The following is a 26,399-nucleotide window of genomic DNA, read 5'->3' as shown; positions in this document are numbered from 1 at the left end:
TCGCTCGCATACTTATCTGACGATAGTAGCTAAAGGCAACGAGTGGAAAACCACGTGGCACCATACTACAGCACTAAACGCATACACCTGCCCTGTGAGAGAAACACAAGCACCACCAAGTAGAAAGGGTATTAAAAGGTCCAAAGGGTCTAAAGCGTGTAATTTACTGTCTATACTCTTTCGGGTCTGAATTGTCTGAAGAGGTCTGTGGGGTTTTAAAATGTCTAAAAAGGGTCCAAAGGGGAAAGGGGTCTGAAGTGTAAAATGGTTCATAAAAGGTCCGTCGGTCAAAGGTCTGAAAAAGGTCATAGGCGTCTCAAAGGGTCTAAAGGATAAAATGGAGGTGTGAAGGTCTGAAAAGTCCAAAGGGATTTAAAGTGTCTTAAAGTGTCTACAGGATCTTAAAAAAGTACACCACCCACATGCAAAATAAATAAATAACATCCTCCAGCTCGGCATCGCCAGGGGTGCCTTAGCAGCATGTCGAGACCGTATTGGGAGGGAGAGGTGTACATTAATTGATTAATTGCATTATTAAAATCAACAAATAATAATAGTAAAATAATTTCTTAATCAAAGGGCTGATAGCATACCTCAACCACCAGTGTTTCATCCGAAACTGTATTAACGAAATAAATCATCAATCAAAATAAGTGAACAATTAATTGACTCATCAGTAAATAATTAATCGATTGATTGATTAATCAATAAATCAAAAATACGCTTTCCAGCCAAATAACTTGGTCATTGTCGTGTCCAAATATCAGCCTCCAAGCTCAAAAAGTGCCAGAGATATTTCCCAGATGAGAAAGGAAATAAATAAGTACTTAATTATTTTAAAAAAACACCTTTAGAGGCCATTTTTCCCCGCAAAGTGGGGGTTGGCCTTTTTCGGGAACCGTGGTTGTTGTTGTTTTTTGGTCCCCTTTTTGAAGCAATGTTTTACGGCCGGATGCCCTTCCTGACGCCAACCCTTTTTGCCGCCTTTAACGACAAACAGGAAATTACCAGTGAACTGGTACTCAATTAGCCGACCTCGGAAGGATGACAGGCTGAGTCAACCCCCCTGGCATTAATTCAGCGATCGACCGGGATTCGAACCCAGGATCCTAGGATCCTAAGCCAGCACCCTAGCCGCTGGGGCCCAACTAGCCCAACACACCCAACCCAACACATTCAAAACATCACTCAAGACCCACCTGTTCAACACTGCATTCAACATTTAACCCACAGCATTTAACCCCTGACTATCTCTTCTCCTTCTCCTTCCTCTTGCTTTGATTATTTACCTGTTGATTTTTGCCTTTTTGCACTTGTTTTTGGTACTCTGTCAAAGCGTCTTTGGGCTTCTTGAAAAGCGCTATATAAAATAAATGTATTATTATTATTATTATTAAACCAGACGTGATCTGCTTAACAGAAACTTTCCTCCTTTCATGATGTCTCTGATTCCTTGGTATCTCTCCCAGGTTACTCCCTCCTCCGGTACCTGAGCCTCGTCCTGGAGGGGGGGGGGGGGGGGGGGGGAGGGAGAGGTGTCCCACCTTTTGTTCATATGTGTGTTGTACCGTCCACCAAACAGTGATGACTCCATCTACATCTCGCTGTCTGATAATATGGACCAACTTCTATCTACCCATCCCAACTCTCTCTTCCTCATATGTGGTGATTTCAATTGTCACCATGCCAGTTGGCTGGGTGTGGGTGCCTCTCTCACCAGCCATGGCTCTTCAGCAAAGGACTTCTGTGACTCACTGGGACTGACACAATCTGTCAATTTCCCGACCCGGATCTCAGTCAATGGAGCATCTTCTCTTCTGGACTTGGTGATGACTAACTTCCCTGAAAATGTCTGCGGCTCTTCTTCTGCTCCAATTGGCTCATCTGATCATGTGCTTGTTAAAGTGGACATCTCTCTGACCATTCTCAGAGAGCCTCCTCAGCGTCGACGAGTCTGGCATTTCACTCAGGCCAACTGGCACGGTCTTCAAGCAGCCATCAATCATCTGGACTGGTCTCCCATCTCTACCGCCTCTGACATCAACTCATCCTGGGATTTCTTCCAAAGTAAATTGCTCTCTCTCATGCACAGATTTATCCCATCTCGTCTTCAGTTGTCATACCCTTCCTCCCGTCCATGGTACAAGGAATCTTGTGGTGAGGCTATTGCCCAGAAACAACTTGCTTTCGTCTCCTGGAAAGCAAATCCAACGGAAGGAAATCTCATTTCCTTTCACAAAGCCCGAAACAAGTGTGTGTCCGCCCTCAGGAGAGCCAGGAAACAATATCTCTCCGTTCTCAGGACAGAACTCTCTTATCTGTCTCCCTCTTCCAAATCCTGGTGGCGTCTGGTCAAATCTGTTTCTGGTGTTTGTTCCCCCTCCATCCCCTCCCTCACCTCAAACGGCCACACGGCTGACTCCGCACGTGAAAAAGCTGAATGCCTCAACTCTGTGTTTGCCTCTAAATCTTGTGTCCCAAACCCATCCCTCTCTGTACCCACCGTACCCAGTCGTACCCAGCTGCTCCTGGACTCCGTGTCCTTTCCTCCTGACAAGGTGGAAAAGTTTCTGTCAACCCTCGACTCTGATTCTGCAACTGGACCTGACGGCATCAGCCCACGGGTCCTAAAATCCTGTTCTTCCGCTCTTTCACTCCCTCTCTCTGTTCTCTTCTCCCTCTCTTTTGCTGAAGGTCATCTGCCATCTGCTTGGAAATCTGCCAACATCACCGCTTTGCACAAAAAGGTGCAAAAACAGATCCCAGCAACTACAGACCAATCAGCCTTCTCCCAATTATCAGCAAAGTCATGGAATCCATCATTGCTTCAGATATGAAATCTTTCCTCTTCACCAATGGCTTGATCTCTGATCATCAATTTGGTTTCAGACCTGGTCACTCGACTCTGGACATGCTGCTTCTGCTTTCTCAACAATGGATGGAGGTCCTTAATGCCAAAGAGGAAATTAGAGCTGTCTCCCTTGACATATCACGTGCCTTCGATACGGTCTGGCACCCCGCTCTGCTCACCAAACTCTCCTCTTTTGGTATCCATGGAAATCTCCACGCATGGCTGGCGGACTTCCTCTCGAGTCGTAGTCAACGTGTGGCCCTGAATGGGTTTCTCTCATCTCCTCTTTGTTACGTGGTCCTCCCTGGGACCAACTGGTCTCGGTGACCCCCCTGGACCCTGAGAGGAACCCCGCCAGAAAGATATATGATTTATACGCTTTCGTAACGCAATCAATACTAAGTAAACCCACCAGTGGACCAACGAAGGAAACAATCCAAATCAATAAGGAAACCACACCAAGGATCCGGATCAATCAACAATATATTCACCCCTGAGTAGAATCATCAACAACACAATACTTCAATCCTCCATATGCATTCCTACAATACTTCAAAGATGGCCATCTTATATATTCCCACCTTGCCCCCTACTTACGGCACCCTCAATGGTCAATGTCTCTCACAATGTCTCTGGGCCCCTCCCGACCCCGGTGAAGGTCGATTCGAGCCGGCGAATCGCGATCTCAAGTCAATGGCCGAACAAGGTCGACTAGGATGGCGATGTTCGCGCCGACCCTGCGCCTCAGTAGCTCGACCTCCGCACACGGGCGGTTGAACAGACACCTTCCTGACGTGCTCCAAACGTGCACGTCCCGTGACGGGAACAGCTGCTGCAGCGGACCCCTTCTCGGCAAGCCACCGAGGTCGGAGCCCGTGATCGCGGCCTCTGGGCTGTGAACGGCTCGCCAAGCGCGCGAAGCCCCAGGCGCCACCCGTACTCGTTCTCGTAGACGTTGAGGCGAACTGTGCCGGACGCTTGGTTCCGTCCAGGAACCCACGGCAACCAGACACGTAACAGGTAATTACCCCGCGCAGGTAACTCCTCTCACCAGACGGGCTTTTCCAACTCAGCGTTCCACAGCAGGTAAAGGGCGACTTGACTCGCGTCGGAGCTGGTCGAAGATGATGGCCGCTTTTCTCTCCCGACCTTGTCTTCCTTTTTCCTTCCGGTTCACGATCCCGTTCCCGGTCGCGTTGTTACCAGGAGCGCTTCTAACCATTTAACCACAACAACCTTTAATAGAATAAACATTAATAAGAAATGACCTGAATAGTAATTCACATAAATCCGGAATTCGTAACATCTTCCTGTTCAGGCTGGAGTTCCCCAAGGCATTGTTCTGGGCCCTGTGCTTTTTCTGGTCTTCATCAATGATCTCTCTGACTCTCTTGAAAATCCTCTCTATCTCTTTGCTGATGACTCTACTCTCTGTCGCTCCATTCTTCATCCCTCAGATCGGCAGTCTGCAGCCTCCTCACTCTCTGCAGACCTGGACAAAATCACAGACTGGGCAAACAAGTGGAACATGTCTTTCAATCCTGACAAATCTCACACTCTTACGATGTCTCTCCGAAAAGACCGACTGGACAACCCTCCCATCCACTTTCTGAATAATCCTCTCCAAGAAGTTCTGTCACTCAAGCTTTTGGGTCTCACTATCTGCCATGATCTTTCCTGGGAAAACCACATTTCAAATCTGGCCTCCAAAGCCAGTCGCCGACTGGGCATCCTCCGTCGTGCGAAGTCCTTCCTTGGCACACCTGAGCTCCTCACCACATACAAGGCTTTCATCCGCAGCTCAATGGAATACTGCTCTCCCCTCTGGGCTGATGCTCCTGCCTCACACCTAGCTCGGCTTCACGCTGTTGAAACCAAAGCATTCAGAATCATTGGAATCTCCCGCGATGAAGCTAACTCCAAGGGCCTCTCACTCACTCACCGCAGGCAGGTTGGTGGTCTTTCCGTCTTCTACAGACTCCTCTCTGGCCTTGCCCCCCCAGCTCTCTCTGGGCTCCGTCCCGCAAATATTCCTACAGGTCGCACAAGATCTGCCTGCAACCCTCTTATGGTTAAACTGCCAAAATCAAGACTCTCTGCTCACCTTCACTCCTTCATTCCTCTTTTCTCCCGCCTCTGGAACAAACTCCCTCACTCTCTTCAATCCCACTCCACCCTCCAGGTCTTTAAAACAGCTGTTCACCACCATCTCTTATATTCCCCCATCCAAAACCTTGATCTTTTCTACCCCCGCTAATTTCACCCCAATTCAACTTTTTTGAAATACCAACTTCTGTCCTGGAAGTCCTTGTGTTTTATACTTCTCCCTCCCCCCCCCCCCCCCTTCCCACGCCTCCTCCCCCAAGCCCTCTCCCTCCCACACATCTCCCTGCTCTCAAATGTTGTGTGCTCTCAAGTGTTTGTGTGCTTCCCCTTCTCTCCCCATCTTGTCTTCCGCTCCCTCTTTTTATATATTTTGTTTGTCTGGTTGATTTGTTTGTGAAGTAAATGTCAGCTCTTTCACGAGCCTCGATTCAGTATACAAAAAAAAAAGAAGAAAAACAGGTAGAGCTATTTGGCCACAGTACCAGAAGACATGTTTGGCGAAAACCAAAGACAGCATTTGACCACAAGAACCTGATACCAACTGTAAAGCATGGTGGTGGAAATATTATGGTTTGGGGCAGCTTTGCTGCATCAGGTCCTGGGCAGCTCACCATCATAGAATCCACTATTAATTCTTCATTGTACCAGAGGGTGCTTGAGGATAATGTGAGGCCATCTGTCGGAAAGTTGAAGCTCAAGTGAAGGTGGACCTTGCAACATGACAATGACCCTAAACATACCAGTAAGTCCACCAAGGAATGGCTGAAAAGAAAGAAATGGAGGGTTCTGGAATGGCCAAGTCAAAGCCCGGATCTAAATCCCATCGAGATGTTGTGTGGGGATTTGAAACGAGCTGTGCATGCAAGAAACCCCTCAAACATCGCACAGCTGAAATAATTCTGCATGGAGGAGTGGGCAAAAATTTCTCCCAGTCGATGTCAGAGACTGGTCGACAGTTATAAGAAACGCCTACTTGAGGTTGTTTCTGCCAAAGGGGGAAATACCACCTATTAGGGCCAAGGGTGTACTTACTTTTTCCACATGCAAAATTTGCATTTATGTTTATTTAAATTATACAATGGACTACAAAATGTAAATGTTTCATGATACTTGTTATATAATATCACCTTTATCTATCAATATTGTTGAAATGAAGATCAAATAGCTGCACGTTGAAATACACTGGAACCCCGCTATAACGAACACCAGTATTACGAACTTCCGGATATAACGAACCAACTTCCTGTCCCCCGCATATTTAATGAGATTCTATTGTTTAACGTAAGGCAAATCAATATGGCTACACCGTCCCAGCCAATGAAGAAAACACCGATCCTGAGTTTGATGAGAGTGATGATGTCCTTTTATTGGAAATTGCCAGAGATTTACAGCACATTGCTGAAGTTAATGGCGAAGATTTGGATAATCTTGCAAGATTATGGGTGGACGTCGATGAAGACATTTCCGTGACCAGTTCGATGACCGATGAAGAAATTATCGCTTCCGTTCGTGAAACAACACTGCAGTGTGACATCGAAAGTGACTCTGAAGACACCAATGAACAATACAAAGAGTTTGTTGTTTTGCATATGAATAGGTGTGATAGTATGGTGAATCGTACGTTATTCAGTATTACGAACACTTCAAAATAACGAACTTTTTTTTATGTCTCCCGAGCAGTTCGTTATATCGGGGTTACAGTGTTGAAATGGTTATGTTGAAAAAGTCAAAACTTTACATGGGGTGTACTTACTTTTTCACGTGACTGTAGTTTTGCCTTGAAGACTTTGAAAACTGGTTTAATTTTGGAGACTCTGCCTGTGGGGTCTATCTTGGAGAATATTTCTGTCTTGGAGACTGTCCGTATGGATTACACAAAGAATACCCTTTGGATCCAAAACCAATGAACATTGTTCTTTGTTGATGGTGCTTGAAGAAGGGCAAGTTCAGTTGATTGGAAATAAATTAAATTTAGTCTAGTAGGAAGACTAGGTCCCCCTGCACCCCCCGGAGATATACTTCTAATCAGTGTTTCTAGATTGGAAAAAATGTGTAGAAAATGACTAGCTATGGCCCCAAGCTGAAAAAATGTCCCACATACCATTTTTATGCAAATTACTGCTGCCATTATCAAAAAAACGATTTTTGACATATCTCAGCCAATATTGCAGATAATTGAAAAATGAAGGTGTCTAGACCCATGTTTTGAAGGGCATAGATCATGATAGAACTATTCATAACATGATTACATGTGTCTATGGTATACTAGTATGCATATTAATGCTGTAATTACAAAATAATCAGTTTTACAAATGATAAGGATACGTTAATACTGCAGATAACTTAACATGGTACATAAGGGGTCTAAACCCAGGTATTTTCAAGGTTAAATGTCAACAAGATGCTCCTGAGTCTTGCATAGGGGCGGGACATTGGCAGTAACATTGGTACCACTCAACTTTTCTTCCCACCATTGACTTTGTATTGCGAGAGATTTTCACTTGCTTATTTAAAGGTTTCTCACCCAGCCCACGTAAAATCTACCAACTCCTGCTGTTAACTCCCAAACATATTTTTTTATGTTATCCAATCACAGTGCAGAAATGACAGACTAGAGATCCAAATTAGTGCTGCTATAGCTGCCATTTTACATTTCCATCCATGTAACATGCGCGCTCGCGCGCTCGTATCAATTGGTAATGTCGCGCGCTCGTATCAATTGGTAACGTTGATGTTATTGAATACCTCAGTTGAAAGTTCAGTCTTCCATTCCATCTGTGTGTTGTTCTTGGTATTCATCCTCCAATCTAGCCAGGTAAGATGCTAACTATAATGTTACTCACACTCTTGACTTCAGTTTCTGCATGAAATCATAAACAGGCAGAATAACAGCTGAGCCAGCTAGCACCATGTTAGCTAACGTTAAAGCTAGCCTCATCTATGTACAGTATGTTCCTAATGTCGGTGTAACTTAAACTTTTGTTAATGCCAAACATGAGACATATCTGTTGACTTCTGTATATGAATTGAACCAGAAAGAGGCACGACAGCTGAGCTAGCTACAGTAACTTAGCACAATGTTTCATTGGCCTAGATAGCTAACGTTAGTGTGGAAGAATTTAGATGTTTTAGCTATTAGCACTTTTGATGCCACTAAACATGGTTTAGTCAGCTAAAAAGTACCCTAGTGTAGAACATGACTCAGAACCTCTGTTACCTCACTGAAAACTCAGAGCCTCCTTTCACAGGCACTTTTAACATCATTCGTGATTTCTTATTTGTCATTTAACAGTGATGGTAGACATCGACAGCAAGCATGCCCAAAAGAAAACGGAGTGTAGAACCTGCAGCCCAAAGCTCTCCTCCTACATGCATCCTTCATGTACCATCCATGTCTGATCATGGGGATTTCACGCCCCTCCGTAAAATTAAAGGATCTGCTTCAGAAAAACTGCAACTGCTTCAAAAGATCCGGGATAGACGTCTCAACCAACCGCATGACTCCCCATGTCGTATGCAATCAGTATGTGATCAGATCCCGGCAACTCTTCCTGATGACCTAGAAAGAGTAGGATATCACAGCAAGTGTTATAAGCACTTTGTCCGCCACTTTCATCGTCTGGGAGATGATACAGAACCAGGGCCATCAACCTCATCATGGCATCACTCTCCTCGTAAACCAGGAGGTTCTGCTGAACCCATCTTCCCGCCAGAGTGTATATTTTGTGAGAAAGTTGAGACCAAAGATGCTCATCGCAATACTGAGAGGCCTACAACCTTCCCATCCTTTAAAAACAAAGAAAATGCATGGGAGCAAATCGAAACACGGGCTGAGAAAATGGGTCTCTATCGACTCCATCGAAAGGTGAAAAACAAAGACCTCTTTGCATGTGAGGCCAAACACCATCCGTCATGTTTTAAAGCTTTCCGCACAGCATTCTACAACTATGAGCGTGCGATTCACAGAGCCGAAGCACCAAAGGAGCAGGCTTGCATGTCAGCCGCCCATGAAAAGGCATTCAACTCAGTACTGGAACACATTCAAACCCAGGTCATCCAGCAGAATAAAGTTCTACAGCTTTCTTCCTTGCGCTTGCTCTATGTCGAGGAACTGAAACTGAATGGATATGAGAACTCAAATTATCGGTCAGAGAAACTACTGAAACGCCTACAGAATGACCCAATCAAGGAGCATATCCACTTCACGAAGGTTGATCATGACAAATGTGATGTCATTTCTTTCTGGCTTGTGCACAGCTCAAACATAACAGTTTCCAATGCTCTCGCACGAGCATTCACACTCGGAAGCACAAACAAGAACCAAAATGTTGCCCTCCAACTTCGCCAGGGTATTCTACAGGCTTTCAGAGAGTGTAAAGACCAACCATGGCCACCAACAGCTGAAGACATGGAGCTCAATCCTGAAGACATCCTACCTCCAGACCTTGTCCGCTTTCTCAGCGTGCTAATGACTGGCAAGGAGGGCATCGAGACAGAAAAGGTGAAGCGTCTGGTCTTCTCCATTGGACAAGATCTGTGCCGTGCAGTGTCAGATGGAAAATGGAAGTTACCAAAGCACATTCTCCTCTGTGTGACTGTAAGGCACCTGTTCCGAAGCAAACAGCTCACCACAATACTACACAGGCTTGGACACTCTGAGAGCTACGATTTCGCCTTGGAGTTGGAAACTGCTCTCGCCAAGGTCCTGGATGAAGTCTCAACTTATCGTACACCACAAATTGTGACAGGAGAGGGCAACCTTGTATTCCACTGTGAGTGGGACAACTTGAATAAAACCACTACCAGTGTGCACAGCAGCAACATTGTAAACAGTGCTGGAGGAATCATGGTGCAGGAGGTCAAGCCCGGGTTCGAGAGCAGCAAGGACCGAATGCTACCTACCATCAATAGGTCACAACAGCGTAGCCTGAAGGTCGACACACCAAAAACTCTCCCACCCTTGCACTTTACTCGCGTTGGCCCGAAGTTCCCTGAAGGCTCATCATTCACACCGCCAGCAGAGAATGACACAGTCTATGCCACTACGATGCAAGAGTACTACATCTGGCTCTTCATCAGATACATCGGAAGCTGTGGCCTGCAGCCTGTGCCTGGGCTAGGGGGTTTCACCTCTGCAACTGGTTCTCCCCCACCCAGCAAATCAACAGTCGACTACTGCACGCCTATCCACCAACCGATCACAGACAACGCAGTTGTTCGTGAGCTACTGAAGCGTTCCGAGGCAGCAACTGCTGAGGTGGGTCAGAGATGGGTCCTGAATACATTTGATCTGGGTGTCTGCATGAAAGCCCTTCCCATCATCTGGCGCTGGCCAAATGAATTTGCTAGTCATGTAGTAACGATTGGACCCTTCCACACATCCATGAACTACATCGGGATGCTCACTGGACACAAGATGCGTGGTTCTGGATATGCAGAGATTCTCTTTGAGGCACAACTAGTAACAAGTGGATCTCTCAAAGGTGTTCTCAGTGGAAAGGCCTACGCAAAGTCCCTCTTTTGCCTCAAAACAGTGTGTGAGGCAATGGAGAGGCTGTGATGGAGAGATTCACTGAGGAGGAGAACATCATGATCTCTGACCCTGCTGTGCTTCTCAGAATGACCCAGTCTTGCAACCGAGAGCACCTCGATGAAGCCCTCAAAGACCCCTCAACTCTACTCCTCATCAAAAAGTACCATGCCTTTGAGGAAAAGGTGCGCAAGGGCCACCTGAGGAAGAGGAAGGAGAAGAAGAGTTTGACTCTGACGATTTCGATGAAAATGATGATGACTGACTCAGTGTAGAATCACTAATGCTAATGATGTTTATCTAAAACAAGCAAGAGAAGAGTGGTCACATTGAGTGCTAGGACTATTTTGACAGTTGTAATATTTAGAAAAATAAAACTTTGTGTTAACGTCTGTGTAGACGGACCTTAATATGAGTCTATTATTTCATAAAACTGTGATTATTTTGTAAATAAAGCACTAATTAGCATACTAGCAAACCATAGACACAGGTGATCTTGTTATGAATAGTTCTATCATGATCTATGCCCTTCAAAACATGGGTCTAGACACCTTCATTTTTCAATTATCTGCAATATTGGCTGAGATATGTCAAAAATCGTTTTTTTGATAATGGCAGCAGTAATTTGCATAAACATGGTATGTGGGACATTTTTTCAGCTTGGGGCCATAGCTAGTCATTTTCTACACATTTTTTCCAATCTAGAAACACTGATTAGAAGTATATCTCCGGGGGGTGCAGGGGGACCTAGTCTTCCTACTAGACTAATTATATATATGTCATTTAATTCAATATTAGATAAGGAATATATTTATTTTACATATATTTCAGCAATATCAAGAAAGTTCGAGGAAGAAAATGCTGGAAAATTCCTCTTCCCCATTTCTACTCCTTTAAACTTGAAAGCCTTGAAAGACAGAATTGGAAAAAGAGGAAAAATATATTGTTGCAGTTTTGAGTTTGTACAATAAAGGTTAATTTCCCCCTCATAGTTTAGTTACACTACAACATGTAGCCTCACGATAGTTCAGTTATTTCTTAGTATGTGTAAGCATAGTCCTTTTCCTGTGTTAGTTTTGCGTTGAGTAGAATAATGAGAATTAGGTCCTTTCTTGCCTTATGCCGCCTTACGCCTCCTTATGCCGCCTTTGGCTTTTTGGCACAAATTAATACGAGGCAGGCCTGGCAAATCGAGGCAAGACCGAAGGAGGGCGGAGGAGAAGCTGACGGTAAGCGCGAGCCGCCAATCAGGGCTCGAAGGGAGTGGCTGCGGCACTGCGTCACAAGGCATGGTTAGAACATTCGAGAGAGCTAAGGGGGTTGGTCATATAACCCGTTGCGCGAAGCTCCAGCCACAGTTCTGAGGAGGGAGGCACTTGAACAAGTTCGGAGTTCTGAGGGTTCTGTGAGTGTTGAGCAAGTTACGAGTTCTGAGAGAAGATGCGCATGAACCAAGCTATAAGCGCTCTTACAGATTAAACGCTCGGTTGAACTTGAGGCAGAACCTCTATTGGGTTACGCGAGTGAGAGCGCGCCGGTAATTAATCGCGCTGTGGAACCGCCAAGCCGGGCGAGAGACGCGTACCTTTCCCTCCCGCCTGCCTGCTGTGCCCTTTGTTCGAGAGACGCGCTGCAAGGATCCCTCCCATCGCCTGCTGGACGAGACGCGCTGCAAGGATCCCTCCCATCGCCTCTTCATCGACGGACGTGCTGTGACCAGGGAGAGCCATGCCGGGCGGAGCTGTTCCTGGACGACCAAGTCGGCACGTTCAGAGCGAGTGAACATCATCCTACCTTCATTCCCCCGTGAGTGTGATCGGGCCCGTGTCTGGGATTAAACTTAAGACTGTATAAGACTGCACTGTGTCTCTGAGCTTCTACCGATCATTGTACATACTTGTGTGAATAGCAATTAAACCTGTGTTCTTCCTTTATTCGACCGTCTCGTCTTTTCCATCATTGACTAAGCGTGGTACGAATAAAACCGCTCAAATCGGGTTCCAATACCAAGGTAACTGCACGGACCACGTGGTACGCAATCCGCTCGGGTGCACTCAAATTACGCGTGGTTCGTGCGAGACTTGATCCCCGCTTCCGCGGCGGCGCGGGTACTTAGGTACGTGCGAACATCGTCCTGAAACCCCGTCCCGCGTCCGACTGGAAGTGGCGACTCGAGTCTCGCGGTTTCGAAGACCCAAAGAGAACAACGGGCTTAATCTCCCCTTGGTAAGGGAACAAGGGTCTCAGCAAAACCGTAACATTTGGTGTCCGGGAGTGGGATTGGACCTGGAGTGCGCTTCACGCACTCAAAATTACGAGCGACCGAAATTTAGTACTGAAATCCAAAATTGTATTCGTACCATGGCTGGCCAAGGCGGTCGAATGCCGGTGGGCATAGATGAAGAGGAGGAATGGATAACTCAGGACCTGCAGGAGAGACAGTTGGTAGTGGAGGAAGCCGAAGAGGGGGCGGTAGCCAGCGAAGAAAATGGCGGCGCCTCGCACGTGGCAGCCGAGCCCGCTGTGCGAGTCTTTTATAACATTGAATTGCTCCTAATCCAACTGAATGCGAAAATGGACGCCCAAAAGAACGACATAAATAAAATAAATGGGAAAATGGACATCCAAGAGAAAAAGATTGACGACCAAGGTGACAAATCCACCCGAGAAATGAGAGCTAACCCCAATAAAGGTTTACAGGTGCTGGCGGAGAAGCCGGGGAAGGAGGACCCCGAGGTGAGAAATAATGGTGCGAATGTGTTTGGCGCGAACGGGTTTTTGACGCGCTTGGGACAGAGACGAGACCCGGGCGGTCGCAGAAGGTCCATTGTACGGTGTATGAGGGTGTGTGCACCGAGGTGTGAGAGAGAAAAGTGTGTGCCACAGTGTGCGATGATTGAGTGTGCGAAGGAGGAGTGCACATCCGAGAGTGTGGAAAAGGAGTGTGTAACGGGAGAGTGTGTTACAGAGTGTGTGGAGTGCACACCAGAGCATGTTGCAGAGTGTGTGCAGGAGTGCACACCCGGGCATGTTACAGAGTGTGAGGGAGAATGCACACCAGATTGTGTGTGGGAAGAGTGTGTAACGGAGTTTGTGGAAGGTACGAGTGTGCCTGGGTGGTGTGCACCTGAGTGTGTAAGAGAAGGGTGTGCACAGGAGAGTGCAGTAACGGAGTGTGTGGGAGGCGCGGGGATGCCTGGGTGTGCGAGTGCGGAGTGGGTCGCGAGGTGTGAGGACGCGGCTCAAGCATCGACACAGACCGGGGTAGCGTTTAGCGGGACGGATAGTGGACGCGAGCCCCCGGTGAGTTGTGTGCAGCAGGGACCGGCGGGGATCGATGCCGCGGCGGTTTCACAAGGACCGGCGTGCACGATTCGTGCCGGCCCCCGCACTGTATGGATGGTGCCGTGCCGTGGCGGCAAAGGCAATCGGCGAGGTTCAAGGGGAGGTAGGAGATTTCGGAGCCGCGCACCTTGGCGGGTGCAGTGCTCCGACCGTGGGCGGTTGGGGTTATCGTGCGTGGGACCGCGAGGCCCCGTGCAGGGATGGGGCCCTGCACCTTGGCCCATCCATACCTCCTCCCCTGGATCGAAAATGCCGGGCGGACCCAACATACAGGAGACCAACCACCCGAATGGATCGCTCGGCCCTGCGAGGTCGAGCCATGACAAAGTACATCCACATGGAGAGGCTCAAGTGTAGCGGACGGATGAGAGTAGTGTACCCGACGTGGAGGAATGGTGGTGTCACCATTCCTCACACGGCCAGGGCCCATGAGCATTAGTTTAGGGGGATGGCAGTGACAGGCACATGGGGGTGCCAGCAATGGTTATACCTCCATGGGGCACCCAAGCTAGCCGAGGGAGGGCTAGGATGATAGGGAACTAGAAGACTGCAGGGACATAAGATTTAAGTAGTGACACCTGTACTGTAGTGGGGACGTAGGTAGTTTAGGTGGCTGAAAATGACGAAGGGAGTGCATATTGTAACGGGACGACAGGGAAGCACGAGTTTTAGGGGAAGCAGTTAGATAGATGATGCTGTGTGTTTGTGGAATTGTGTGTGGAAAATAAATGGAATTGTGTTGAAGTGTATGGAAAAAGGTGTGTGAGCACAAAAGGTGTGCAAGAGAAGTGGTGTGTGTGCGAGATAAATGGTGTGAAAGTAAAAGTGTGGAATGCTTCGTGTGGAATAAAAGGAGTGGAATGCATGGTGCGAGGAGTGAATGGGGGGAGATGGAACCCATTCACGGACGCCCGGGGTGGGTAGTGTAAAGCCAGGTAGAGGGCTTAGGCAAAGTTTGTATGGATATTGACACCTGTGGTGCAGGTAGTAGAAAGTAGTGTTTTTGTTGGGTGCATGAGTATGTGGAATGGCTGGGCGTGTGGCTTAATTGGTGCGTATGGTTATTGGGGCACTCCGCCACTGGTAGTTTGTCGGCCAGGTGAGGCCGCAGGTAGGCTCTGGGAGCCAGTTAGCGTGGTTGTGAGTGGGGCCCGAGGATCCAAGGGAAGGACCCGGGTTGCCCAATGCCAAGGTGGGCATCAGGGGGTAAAGTGCCAGGAGGGGCCTTCCCCAGTTAGGTAGTCGCAGGAGCAGGTAAGCTCGGGTGGCGACTTCAGTGGCGGAGGTGCGCAGGTAGGTAGACCTGCCAGTGGACCTACACGACCCAGCCCCGAAATTGTGCCCTTACAGAGAGAAAATTCGTTGGGAGTGAGACCCCAATTTCGAGAGCACCACAGGGTGGCCAATGGGAATTCGGGTTTTTAGAACCACATAGTTTAAAGAGGCAGATTGGCAAGGTACGACCCCGGGTAGTTTAAAAAGTAAATGTCAGTAGTGTAGTTAGGAGATGAGAAATCCCTTCGCACCATCCACAGCCAATCACCAAGGAGGACGAAGCTCCACACCAGAGCTCTGTGAGCTGTTTGAATAGTAAGACGCATCATGACGTAATGAGACATTGTGTTTGTTCCATTCCTTCCTTCCTGGGAGGGATTGGGAGACGAATTTGGATTAGAGGGGGAGATGGGAGACGAGACGTAGGGACGAATTGTAAATACAAGGAGGGCTAGGGTAGTGTAAGCCGACGGTGGGGGGTACGGACGGCTAGGGACGAGCCTGCTCTGCTAGCTCTTCCGTGCCCCTCGCATTGCATTACCTTGTTTTTCTGTGTGCCGTTGCACCCTTTCCGCTTTGCTGGTCGTGCTTTGTCTCTTCCCCCACCCCAGGACCATTTTGGAGGTGGAACTGTGCAGCACCATCGACCTGCGCAGCATCCCTTCTGCACATTGCTACATCTGTGCAGCCGAACTGCGCAGCACTTTGCTGCCGTATCCTTCTGCGGCACCTCGCCACACCTGTGCAGCCGAACGGCGCAGCACTTTGCTGCCATATCCTTTTGTTGTAACTTTGCTGCACCTGTGCAGCACTTTGCTGCCACAAACCCTTTGCTGCACATTATTACACCTATGGCCCACAAGCTTTGTGGCCTTGCACCTCTGCTGTGCAGCACCCTGCTGCAGGATCACCTTGCATCTTCGGACCACTTGTTTTGAGTGGCATTAATGTCACGCAGTCGGACCACATGAGGTTGGCCCTGCCTGGCAATGAAATGAAATAAAAGCATTTTTTGTGCATTTTTATTATGGTGTGCTAGGGATGAGAAGATTTGAAAGTTTAGGTAGCCCTGAAGATTAAAAATGGCCTGGATGCCGGTCCGGGGGCTAGCCGGTTTGATATATGCACACAGAAGATGCAAGAAGCAAGCAGCAAATGTCGTGGATTTTGAGTGTGTTTTGGTTTTGCTGTGCTTTCTCTCCCCTCCAATCTTCTCTTCCAAAAAGGACAGGTCCTGGGTCATATAATTGTAAATAAATTAAGTTTTCGTGCTTGTAAATATAAAAATGCTGCCCACCGGCTATGTGCTTAGTTTGACGAATTCCGGATATTCGGTTAGTTGTGGGTGCGATTCTGATAGGTAGCTACTCAACGCAATAGGAGGGACATATTTAGTGTTGTAAAACTGTCGCATACACGGGTCAGAGTAAATGTTAGGGGGAACCACACCTATATGTCGCATGTAAAAGTAAAGTTAATTTTGCATGTCATTCTCTCACCGGTCGTTTCATTTGTTGGTTTAGACTCGGGGATGAGTCTGACGAGCGAGGGGGGTAGTGTTGCGGTTTTGTGTTTTTACAAATAAAGGTTAATTTCCCCTCATAGTTAGTCACACTACAACATGTAGCCTCGTTTAAGCTCAGTTATTTCTTAGTAAGTGTAAGCGTAGACCTTTCCTATGTTTAGTTTTGCGTTGAGTAGAATAATGAGTTCGGTCTCCTTCCAATGCTTATGCCGCCTCGATGCTTTGGTTTTTGGCGCAAATTACCACGAGGCCGGCCTGCCAAATCGATCCAGGCCAAAGGAAAGTGGGACAGAAGGAGTGGGGAGTGACCGGTAAGCACGAGCCGCCAATCAGGGCTCGAGGGGAGTGGCTTAGCACTGCGGCAAAAGGTGTGGTTTGGAACATTCGAGGCAGGCCAGGGCGTGGCAATATAACCCTCTGCCCGAAGCCCCCACCTCAGTTCTGAGCAGAGGTGCACTGAACAAGTTAAGAGTTCTGAGGAGAGGTGCGCTGAACCAAGTTGGAGTCCTGAGAGTGCGCGCTGTTGAATTGAGTTACAAGTTGAGTGCTCTGTTGAGCTCGAGTCAGATCCTCCGTTGAGTTACGAGAGTGAAAGCGCGCCGTTGTATAAATCGCGCTGTGAAGGACAGCCGTGTCGGGCTACAGAGACGCGCGTATATTTTCCCGCCTGCCTGCCTGCCTTTGTTCGAGATACGCGCTGCGAGGATCCCTCCCGCCTGACTGCCTTCGGCGAGGGACGTGCTGTGACCGGCAGAGGGCCACGCCGGGTGAGCTGTTCCTGAACGACAAAGCCGGCGCATTCAGCACATGAACATTCCTTCCTTCATCCCCCTGTGTGTGAATGGGCCCATTGTCTGAGAAGATAAGTTAAGACTGTATAAGATCTGCCCTGTGTCTCTGTTCTTCTACCGATCATTGTAAATAATAATTAAACCTGTTATTTCTTTGATTCTACCGCTTTTGTCCCTTCCATCATTGACTGAGCGTGGTACGAATTATATCGCTCTAATCGGGTTCCAATACAAGATAACTGCACGGACCACGTGGTGCGCCATCCGCTCGGGTGCACTCAAATTACGCGTGGTTCGTGCGAGACTTGATCCCTGCTTCCGCGGCGGCGCGGGTACTTTGGTACATGCGAACATTGTCCCGAAACCCTGTCCCACGTTCGACCGGAAGTGGCGACTCGAGTCTCGCGGTTGCGACGACCCAAGGAAAACAAGGGGCTTACTTTCCCCTTGGTAAGGGAACGAGGGTCTCGGCAAAACCGTAACTTTTGCTGTCCGGGAGTGGGATTGGACCTGGAGTGCGCTTCACGCACTCGAAATTACGAGCGGACGAAATTTAGTTGTTAAATCCAAAAATTGTATTCGTACCATGGCTAGCCAGGGCGGTCGAATACCGGTGGGGGTAGATGATAAGGAAAAATTGATGACTCAGGACCAGGAGAGACAGTTGGTAATGGAGGAAGCCGAAGAGGGGGAGGTAGCTGGCGAGGAAAATGGCGGCGCCTCGCACGTGGCGGCGAGAGCCGAGCCCGCGGTGCCAGCGGTTTCAGACCTGTACTCACTCATAATTCAACTCATGGCATCCACGAAAAGGATGAGTGACAAATCCACCAAAGAAATGAAATATGGGTTAAAAGGGTTGGAAAACGAAATAAAGGAATCCAGATGTGATATGGAAAAATTGAAAGCAGCATCAAAGAGGGATATGGAAAAGGTGGGGGAGGACATTAGGCGCGGGTTGAGCGGGAAGGTTGCGGTGGTACGCGACGAAGTGAAGCGATGTGGGGAACGCGTGGAGAGCGGGGTAAAGCGGAGCACAACTAAGTTGACTGGGGCTATGAAAATCTCGACACCTGGTATAGAAGAGCCGACGACCACTGAATCGGAAAAATAAATTTTATGGGCGCCGACGATTGTCGAGGTAGAAAAAGGAACAATGGGAATTGAAGAAATAATTGGGGCCGAAGAGACGGTAGATTCAGAGAACAAATCACGGGAGAAGGTAATGGAATGCACACAAAGTTCGTATTCACACCGTGATGCCGTGCTTGCTAACCCCAATAAAGGTTTACAGGTGCTGGCGAAGAAGTCGGGGAAGGAGGACCCCGAGGTGAGAAATAATGGCGCGAACGGGTTTTTGGCACGCTTGGGACATAGACGAGACCCGGGCGGTCGCAGAAGGTCCATTGTACGGTGTATGAGGGCGACTGGTGCGCGGTACGAGAGAGAGTGTGCGCCGAGGTGTGAGAGAGAAAAGTGTGCGCCAGAGTGTGCAATGATTGAGTGTGCGAAGGAGGAGTGCACATCCGAGAGTGTGGAAAAGGAGTGTGTAACGGGAGAGTGTAACGGAAAAGTGTGCGCCGCAGTGTGCCAGAGAAGAGTGTGTTACGGAGTGTGTAACGGGAGAGTGTGTTACAGAGTGTGTGCAGGAGTGCACACCAGAGCGTGTTGCAGAGTGTGTGCAGGAGTGCACACCCTGGGGTGTTACGGAGTGTGTAACAGAAAAGTGTGCGATGATGGGGTACGTGAAAGGTGCGAGTGCGCCTGGGTGGTGTGCACCAGAGAGTACGAGTAAGGAGTATGAGGGAGAATGCACACCAGACTGTGCGGGAAAAGTGTGTAACGAAGTGTGTGAAAGGCGTGAGTGCGCCTAGGTGTGCAGGTACGAGTACGGAGTGTGAGAGAGAATGCACACCAGAGAATGTGGAAGGAGAGTGTGCAGTAACGGAGAGTATGGAAGGCACGGGGACGCCTGGGTGTGCGAGTGCGGAGTGGGTCGCGAGTAGTGAGGACGCGGCTCAAGCATCGACACCGACCGGGGTAGCGTTTAGCGGGACGGATAGCAGACGTGAGCCCCCGGTGAGTGGTGTGCAGCAAGCAGGGACCGGCTGGGATCGGTGCCGCGGCGGTGATTCGTGCCGGCCCGCACTGTATGGTTGGTGCTGTGCCGTGGCGGCAAAGGCGAACGGCGAGGTTCAAGGGGAGGTAGGAGATTTCGGAGCCACGCACCTTGGCAGGTGCAGTGCTCCGACCGTGGCCGGTTGGGTCATCGTGCGTGGGACCGCGAGGCCCCGCGCAGGGATGGAGCCCTGAACCTCGGCCCATCCATACCTCCTCCCCTGGATCGAAAATGCCGGACGGACCCAACATACAGGAGACAAACCACCCGAATGGATCGCTTGGCCCGTCGAGGCCGAGCCATGACAAAGTACATCCACATGGAGAGGCTCAAGTGTAGCGGCCAGATGAGAGTAGTGTACCCTACGTGGAGGAATGGTAGTTTAACCATTCCTCACACGGACAGGGCCCATGAGCATTAGTTTAGGGGGATGGCAGTGACAGGCACATGGGGGTGCCAGCAATGGTTACCTCCATGGGGCACCCAAGCTAGCCGAGGGAGGGCTAGGATAACGATAGGGAATTAGAAGACTGCAGAGACTGACATTTAAGTAGTGACACTGTACTATTATAGAGGGGACGCAGAGAGGTTAGATGGATGATAACGCAGAGGGAGTGCATAGTTTAAAGGGACAACAGGGAAGCACGAGTTTTAGGGGAAAACCAGTTAGCTCGATGATGCTGTGTGTGTGAGAAATTGAATTGAGAAAAGAGGAATGGTGCGTTGAGGTGTATGGAAAAAGGTGTGTGAGCACAAAAGGTGTGCAAGATATTTGGTGTGTGGAAGTAGTGGTGTGAGACCTTAGTGGTGTGCGAGATAAGTAGTGTGGAATGCATGGTGTGGAATGCTTGGTGTGGAATAAAAGGTGTGGAATGCATGGTGCGAAAGAGTGAATGGGGGGGAGATGGAACCCATTCACGGACGCCCGGGGTGGGTAGTGTAAAGCCAGGTAGAGGGCATAGGCAAAATTTGTATGGATATTGACACATGTGGTGCGGGTAGTAGCAAGTAGTGTTTTGTTGGGTGCATGAGTATGTGGAATGGCTGGGCGTGTGGTTTAATGGGTGCGTATGGTTATTGGGGCACTCCGTCACTGGTAGTTTGTCGGCCAGGTGAGGCCGCAGGTAGGCTCTGGGAGCCGGTTAGAGTAGTTGTGAGTGGGGCCCGAGGATCCAAGGGAAGGACCCGGGTTGCCCAATGCCAAGGTGGGCATCAGGGGGTAAAGTGCCAGGAGGGGCCTTCCCCAGTTAGGTAGTCGCAGGAGCAGGTAAGCTCGGGTGGCGACTTCAGTGGCGGAGGTGCGCAGGTAGGTAGACCTGCTAGTGGAGCCACACGACCCAGCCCCGAAATTGTGCCCTTACAGAGAGAAAATTCGTTGGGAGTGAGACCCAAATTTGAAGAGCATCACAGAGTGGGCAATGGGAATTCGGGTTCTTAGAACCACATAGTTTAAATATGGCTGATTGGCAGGGTACGACCCCGGGTAGGTTAAAAGTAAATGTCAGTGGTGTAGTTTGGAGATGAGAAATCCCTTCGCACCATCCACAGCCAATCACCAAGGAGGACGAACTCCACACCAGGGCTTTGTAGACTGTTTGAGTTGTGAGACGCATCGTGACGTGATGTGACATTGTGTTTGTTCCATTCCTTTTTTCCTGGGAAGGATTGGGAGACTAATTTGGATTAGAGGGGGATATGGGAGACAAGATGTAGAGACGAAATGTAAATACAAGGGGGGCTAGGGTAGTGTAGCCTACGGTGGGGGGTGGGGGGGGGGTACGGACGGATAGGGACGAGCCTGCTCTGCTCGCTCTTCCGTGCCCCTCGCATTGCATTACCTTGTTTTTCTGTGTGCCGTTGCGCCCTTTCCGCTTTGCTGGTCGTGCTTTGTCTCTCCCCCCACCCCAGTACCATTTTGGAGGTGCAACTGTGCAGCACCAGCGACCCGTGCAGCCTCCTGCTGCACCTTGCTACATCTGTGCAGCATCCTTGCTGCACCTTGCTACATCTGTGCAGCCGAACTGCACAGCACTTTTCTGCCATATCCCTTTGTTGTAACTTTGCTGCACCTGTGCAGCACTTTACTGCCACAAACACTTTGCTGCACCTTACACACACTATGGACCACAAGCTTTGTGGCCTTGCACCTCTGCTGTGCAGCACTTTGCTGCAAAATCAACTTGCATCTTCGGACCACTTGTTTTGAGTGGAATTAATGTCACGCAGTCGGACCACATGAGGTTGGCCCTGCCTGGCAAAGAAATGAAATAAACGCATTTTTTGTGCATTTTTATCATGGTGTGCTAGGGATGCGAAGAAGTGCAAGTTTAGGTAGCCCTGAAGATCAAAAATGGCTTGTATGCCGGTCCGGGGGCTAGCCGGTTTGATATATGCACACAGAAGAAGCAAGAAGCAAGATGCAAGAAGCAAGTGTTATGATTTATGAGTGTGTTGTGTTTTTGCTGTGCTTTCTCTCCCCTCCAATCTTCTGTTCCAAAAAGGACAGGTCCTGGGTCATAGAATTGTAAATAAATTAAGTTTTTGTGCTTGTAAATATAAAAATGCTGCCCACCGGCTATGTGTTTAGTTTGACAAATTCCGGATTTCGGTTAATTGTTGGTGCGAATCTGAAAGGTAGCTACTCAACGCAATAGGAGGGACATATTTAGTGTTTCAAAACTGTCGCATACACGGGTTAGAGTAAATGTTAGGGGGGACCACACCTATATGTCACATGTAAAAGTAAAGTTAATTTTGCATGTCATTCTCCAACCGGTCGTTTCATTTGTTGGTTTTGACTCGGGGACGAGGGAGGGGGGTAGTGTTGCAGTTCTGTGTTTTTACAAATAAAGGTTAATTTCCCCCTCATAGTTAGTCACACTACAACATGTAGCCTCGTTTAAGCTCAGTTATTTCTTTGTAAGTGTAAGCATAAACCTTTCCTGTGTTTAGTTTTGTGTTCAGTAGAATAAATGAGAGTTCGGTCTCCTTCCAATGCTTTATGCCGCCTCGATGCTTTGAGTTTAGGCGCAAATTACCACGAGGCCGGCCTGACAAGTCGAGGCAGGCCGAAGGAAGGTGGGACAGGAGAAGTGGGAGTGACCGGTAAGCACGAGCCGCCAATCAGGGCTCGAGGGGAGTGGCTTAGCACTGCGGCAAAAGGCGTGGTTTGGAACATTCGAGGCAGGCCAGGGCGTGGCAATATAACCCTGTGCCCGAAGCCCCCACCTCAGTTCTGAGGAGAGGTGCGCTGAACAGGTTAAGAGTTCTGAGGAGAGGTGCACTGAACCAAGTTGGAGTCCTGAGAGTGCGCGTTGTTGAATTGAGTTACAAGTTGAGTTTGAGTCAGATCCTCCGTTGAGTTAAGAGAGTGAAAGCGCGCCGTTGTATAAATCGCGCTGTGAAGGACAGCCGTGTCGGGCTACAGAGACGCGCGTATATTTTCCCGCCTACCTGCCTGCCTTTGTTCGAGATACGCGCTGTGAGGATCCCTCCCGCCTGCCTGCCTGCCTTCGTCGAGGGAAGTGCTGTGACCGGCGGAGGGCCACGCCGGGTGAGCTGTTCCTTAACGACAAAGCCGGCGTGTTCAGCACATGAACATTCCTTCCTTCATCCCCCTGTGAGTGTGAATGGGCCCATTGTCTGGGTAGATAAGTTACGACTGTATAAGATCTGCCCTGTGTCTCTGTTCTTCTACCGATCATTGTAAATAATAATTAAACCTGTTATTTCTTTGATTCTACCGCTTTTGTCCCTTCCATCATTGACTGAGCGTGGTACGAATTATATCGCTCAAATCGAGTTCCAATACAAGTTAACTGCACAGACCACGTGGTGCGCCATCCGCTCGGGTGCACTCAAATTACGCGTGGTTCGTGCGAGACTTGATCCCCGCTCCGCCTCGGCGCGGGTACATAGGTACGTGCGAACATTGTCCCGAAACCCTGTCCCGCGTCCGACCGGAAGTGGCGACTCGAGTCTCGCGGTTGCGACGACCCAAGGAGAACACGGGGCTTAATCTCCCCTTGGTAAGGGAACGAGGGTCGCGGCAAAACCGTAACAGTACATACATATTGTTATGTCGGTGTGGTAGAGTGATATATAGTCAGGTAGATCTGTATAGGTATTGTGCTCCGATGATCGTGATGGTGAACCCCACATGTAAATAAGTTTGTTTCGGCAGTTTGTTCGCGTAAGTGTATCTCCGTGGTTATACAAAGGATGACCCTTGTGCTAATTGTCGTAGGGATTATGCTAATTGCATAATTATGCTAATTATGCTAATTGCAATAAGTGTGTGGGACCTTGTGATTTATCCATTGTCCCTTATGGCACGACACCAACAGACACAAGGCAGGCCCATTAGCACCACACATACTAATTAAACCCCCACCCCACAATAAAACATACAAGAAGCCAGTTCGGAGCACTGCCGATGGAACCATGGTCAGCTACAGCTCCAACTTGTACAGCAACACACATTGCTCAGGCAGGCCGAGAGCCACGCCCAGAAGGACTCGCTATTGGGTGGGAGTTGACCAATGAAAGGCTTGTGATTTGCCAGGGAAGAACGTAAGGAAGAACTTGTGCTTGGCCAAGGGCAGAGCAAGGAACGACCCGTTGATTGGTAGAAGGAAGTGACAGACTGATTGGCCACCGACTGATGGCATGAGGGAGAAGCGGTGCGGCGTATGGTGGAGAGCCTGTGGTGTTGGCCGGCAGGGACTGGAGGCGAGGCACCAAGGATGTGAGGGCCCGACGTAAAAACCACGGCTGGCCGGCATTTTGTCTCTCTCTCGTTTTGGATCCCTGCGTGGCCGGACCTCGATCCCTACTGACCCGGTGATTCCTCTACCTCAACCTCTTGCCCTCTTGTTTACCTCTGCCCTCGACTCTTGCTGACGGTGTTCCTTTGATGAGCGAAGAGCGGGCTCTCATCGAAGCAGCTGGGAGACAAGCTGCCCGCCTGCCTCTCGCGACGGACGGTGGAGCCTGGATAGCGTGGCCGTGCCAAGGACGTGCGGTCGCTCCCGCCAACAGCCTGGGACGGCGCCATTCCCAAGGAGAACGCCAACCACCTCCACTGGTTGAGCTCAGCACGCAAACACACACACACACACACACACACACTTTAAGGCCATTTTCCCTGCAAGAACGGGGGTTAGCCTTGCGGTCCCCATGACAATCTTCTCCATTTTGCCCTATTTTATGCATCTCCCCTTGTTCACCCCCTTGCTGCATTTCATCTTCGACCATCTTTAGCCAAGTCTTTCTCGGTCTTCCCCGTCCTCCACTTCCTTCTACATTCATTTCCATCACTCTTCTCAACCAGTCACTTTCATCCTTCCTCAACACATGACCATACCATCTCAAACTGTATATATATATATATATATATTTTTTGGAATGCAAGATCGAGGCTCGTGAAAGAGCTCTTCACAGCATCCATCACAGGCTCTATTCCCATCATCTTTCGCAATTCATCATTTGTCTTCCTCTCTCTCAACGATACTCCACACATCCACCGAACCATTCGCATTTCCACCCTTTCCAGCCTTCGTTGCTGCTCTTCGTTCATTACCCATGTCTCGCTCCCATAAATCACAACACTTCTCACACATGCAGCATGCACCTTTCCCTTCAGCTTCAACGACACTCCCCTCCTCGTCAGCACGCCACTCAGTTCCCAAAACTTCTTCCATGCACATCTCACTCTGGCAACCGTTGCCGAGTCTGATCCACCTGCTCCATTCAGCATGTCTCCTCAGTAACAAAATGTTTTCACACCTTCCAGCTTCACGCCGTCTCCAAGATTCAACTCAACATTTCCTCCATTCTGCAAAACGGAAGCGGCCGCTGCACGTCTTTCTCAGTCGCACGTTTATGCATGAAGAGTGCGCGCCAAATCTGTAACACGGAAGCGGCCGCTACACCTGTTTCTCAGTCGCTTTGCACACGCTGCCATGTTACTTCGGAGCTGCACGTTTATGTAGTAAGAGTTTGTCAGGAGTCAATCTACTCTCTCCTGGTATGTAGAATAAACAGTATTTGTAGAATTTCAACAAAAGCCACATCACTGTTCATATCGGTAAATATTATTCCATCGTGTTTGGAAAAACTGGAAAATTGGGAAAACAATATAGCCTATTTTACTCTCAGGGGTCCCAGGAATACCCACCCAAAATATCGTTGCGATCGGTTGAGCCGTTTTTGCGGTACCTTCAAACGGACAGATAGACATTTGGTGAATTATAGTAATATTATGATAATTACTGGCCATTATCATAATCATTAAAACCATTATCATTGGTATCATCATTATGGACCATTACCATTATAATTATGTGGTATTATCATGATGCACCATTATCATTATCGTTATCATTCAGGACAATTGGTGTCATCATCATGATCTAGTGTCCGTTGGTATTGAATTTTTCTGATATCGATATGTCTGTGGGCTCACACTGGTACTGTCTATCACAAAAAAAATAAATATTTGAATCAATAATAATAAAAATAATCATTATGTACCATTATAATTATCATTTTGTACCATTATCATTATAAGCCTCATGTTGGCTTAATGGTTAAGGTGGCTGGTTTAGGATCTTGAGGTCTTGAGTTTGAGCCCCCGTTGTACCGTTGAATAACACCAGGTGGGTTGACTCAGTGCCAAAAAATACAAGAGTTTGGCAAACTTAACAACAGGCACCATGTTGTTACCCAACATTTCACATTAGTGTACCTTAATTACGTACTATTGTCTATTGGAACGTACCTATGAGACCTTTAAGATACCTTTGGCATTTACAGACCTTTTACTTTCGACCCTTTAAACCTCGAGACCCATTAGATGC

General features: G+C 48.6%; 1 protein-coding gene and 1 pseudogene across 10 annotated transcripts in view; one reads left to right on the top strand and one right to left on the bottom strand.

Moving 5' to 3' along the window:
• The window catches only part of LOC144891325 (transcription elongation regulator 1-like), a 573,096-nt gene that overhangs the window by 418,083 nt on the left and 128,614 nt on the right, over positions 1-26,399 (top strand). The window lies entirely within an intron of this gene.
• LOC137424212 (uncharacterized) overlaps positions 1-26,399 on the bottom strand; it is a 101,753-nt pseudogene that overhangs the window by 22,927 nt on the left and 52,427 nt on the right. The window lies entirely within an intron of this gene.

This window comes from Myxine glutinosa, chromosome 3, assembly GCF_964187855.1.
Source record: "Myxine glutinosa chromosome 3, kmMyxGlut1.1, whole genome shotgun sequence".
In the NCBI taxonomy this organism is placed as follows: domain Eukaryota; kingdom Metazoa; phylum Chordata; class Myxini; order Myxiniformes; family Myxinidae; genus Myxine; species Myxine glutinosa.
This window is presented reverse-complemented; position numbering and strand designations above follow the sequence as displayed.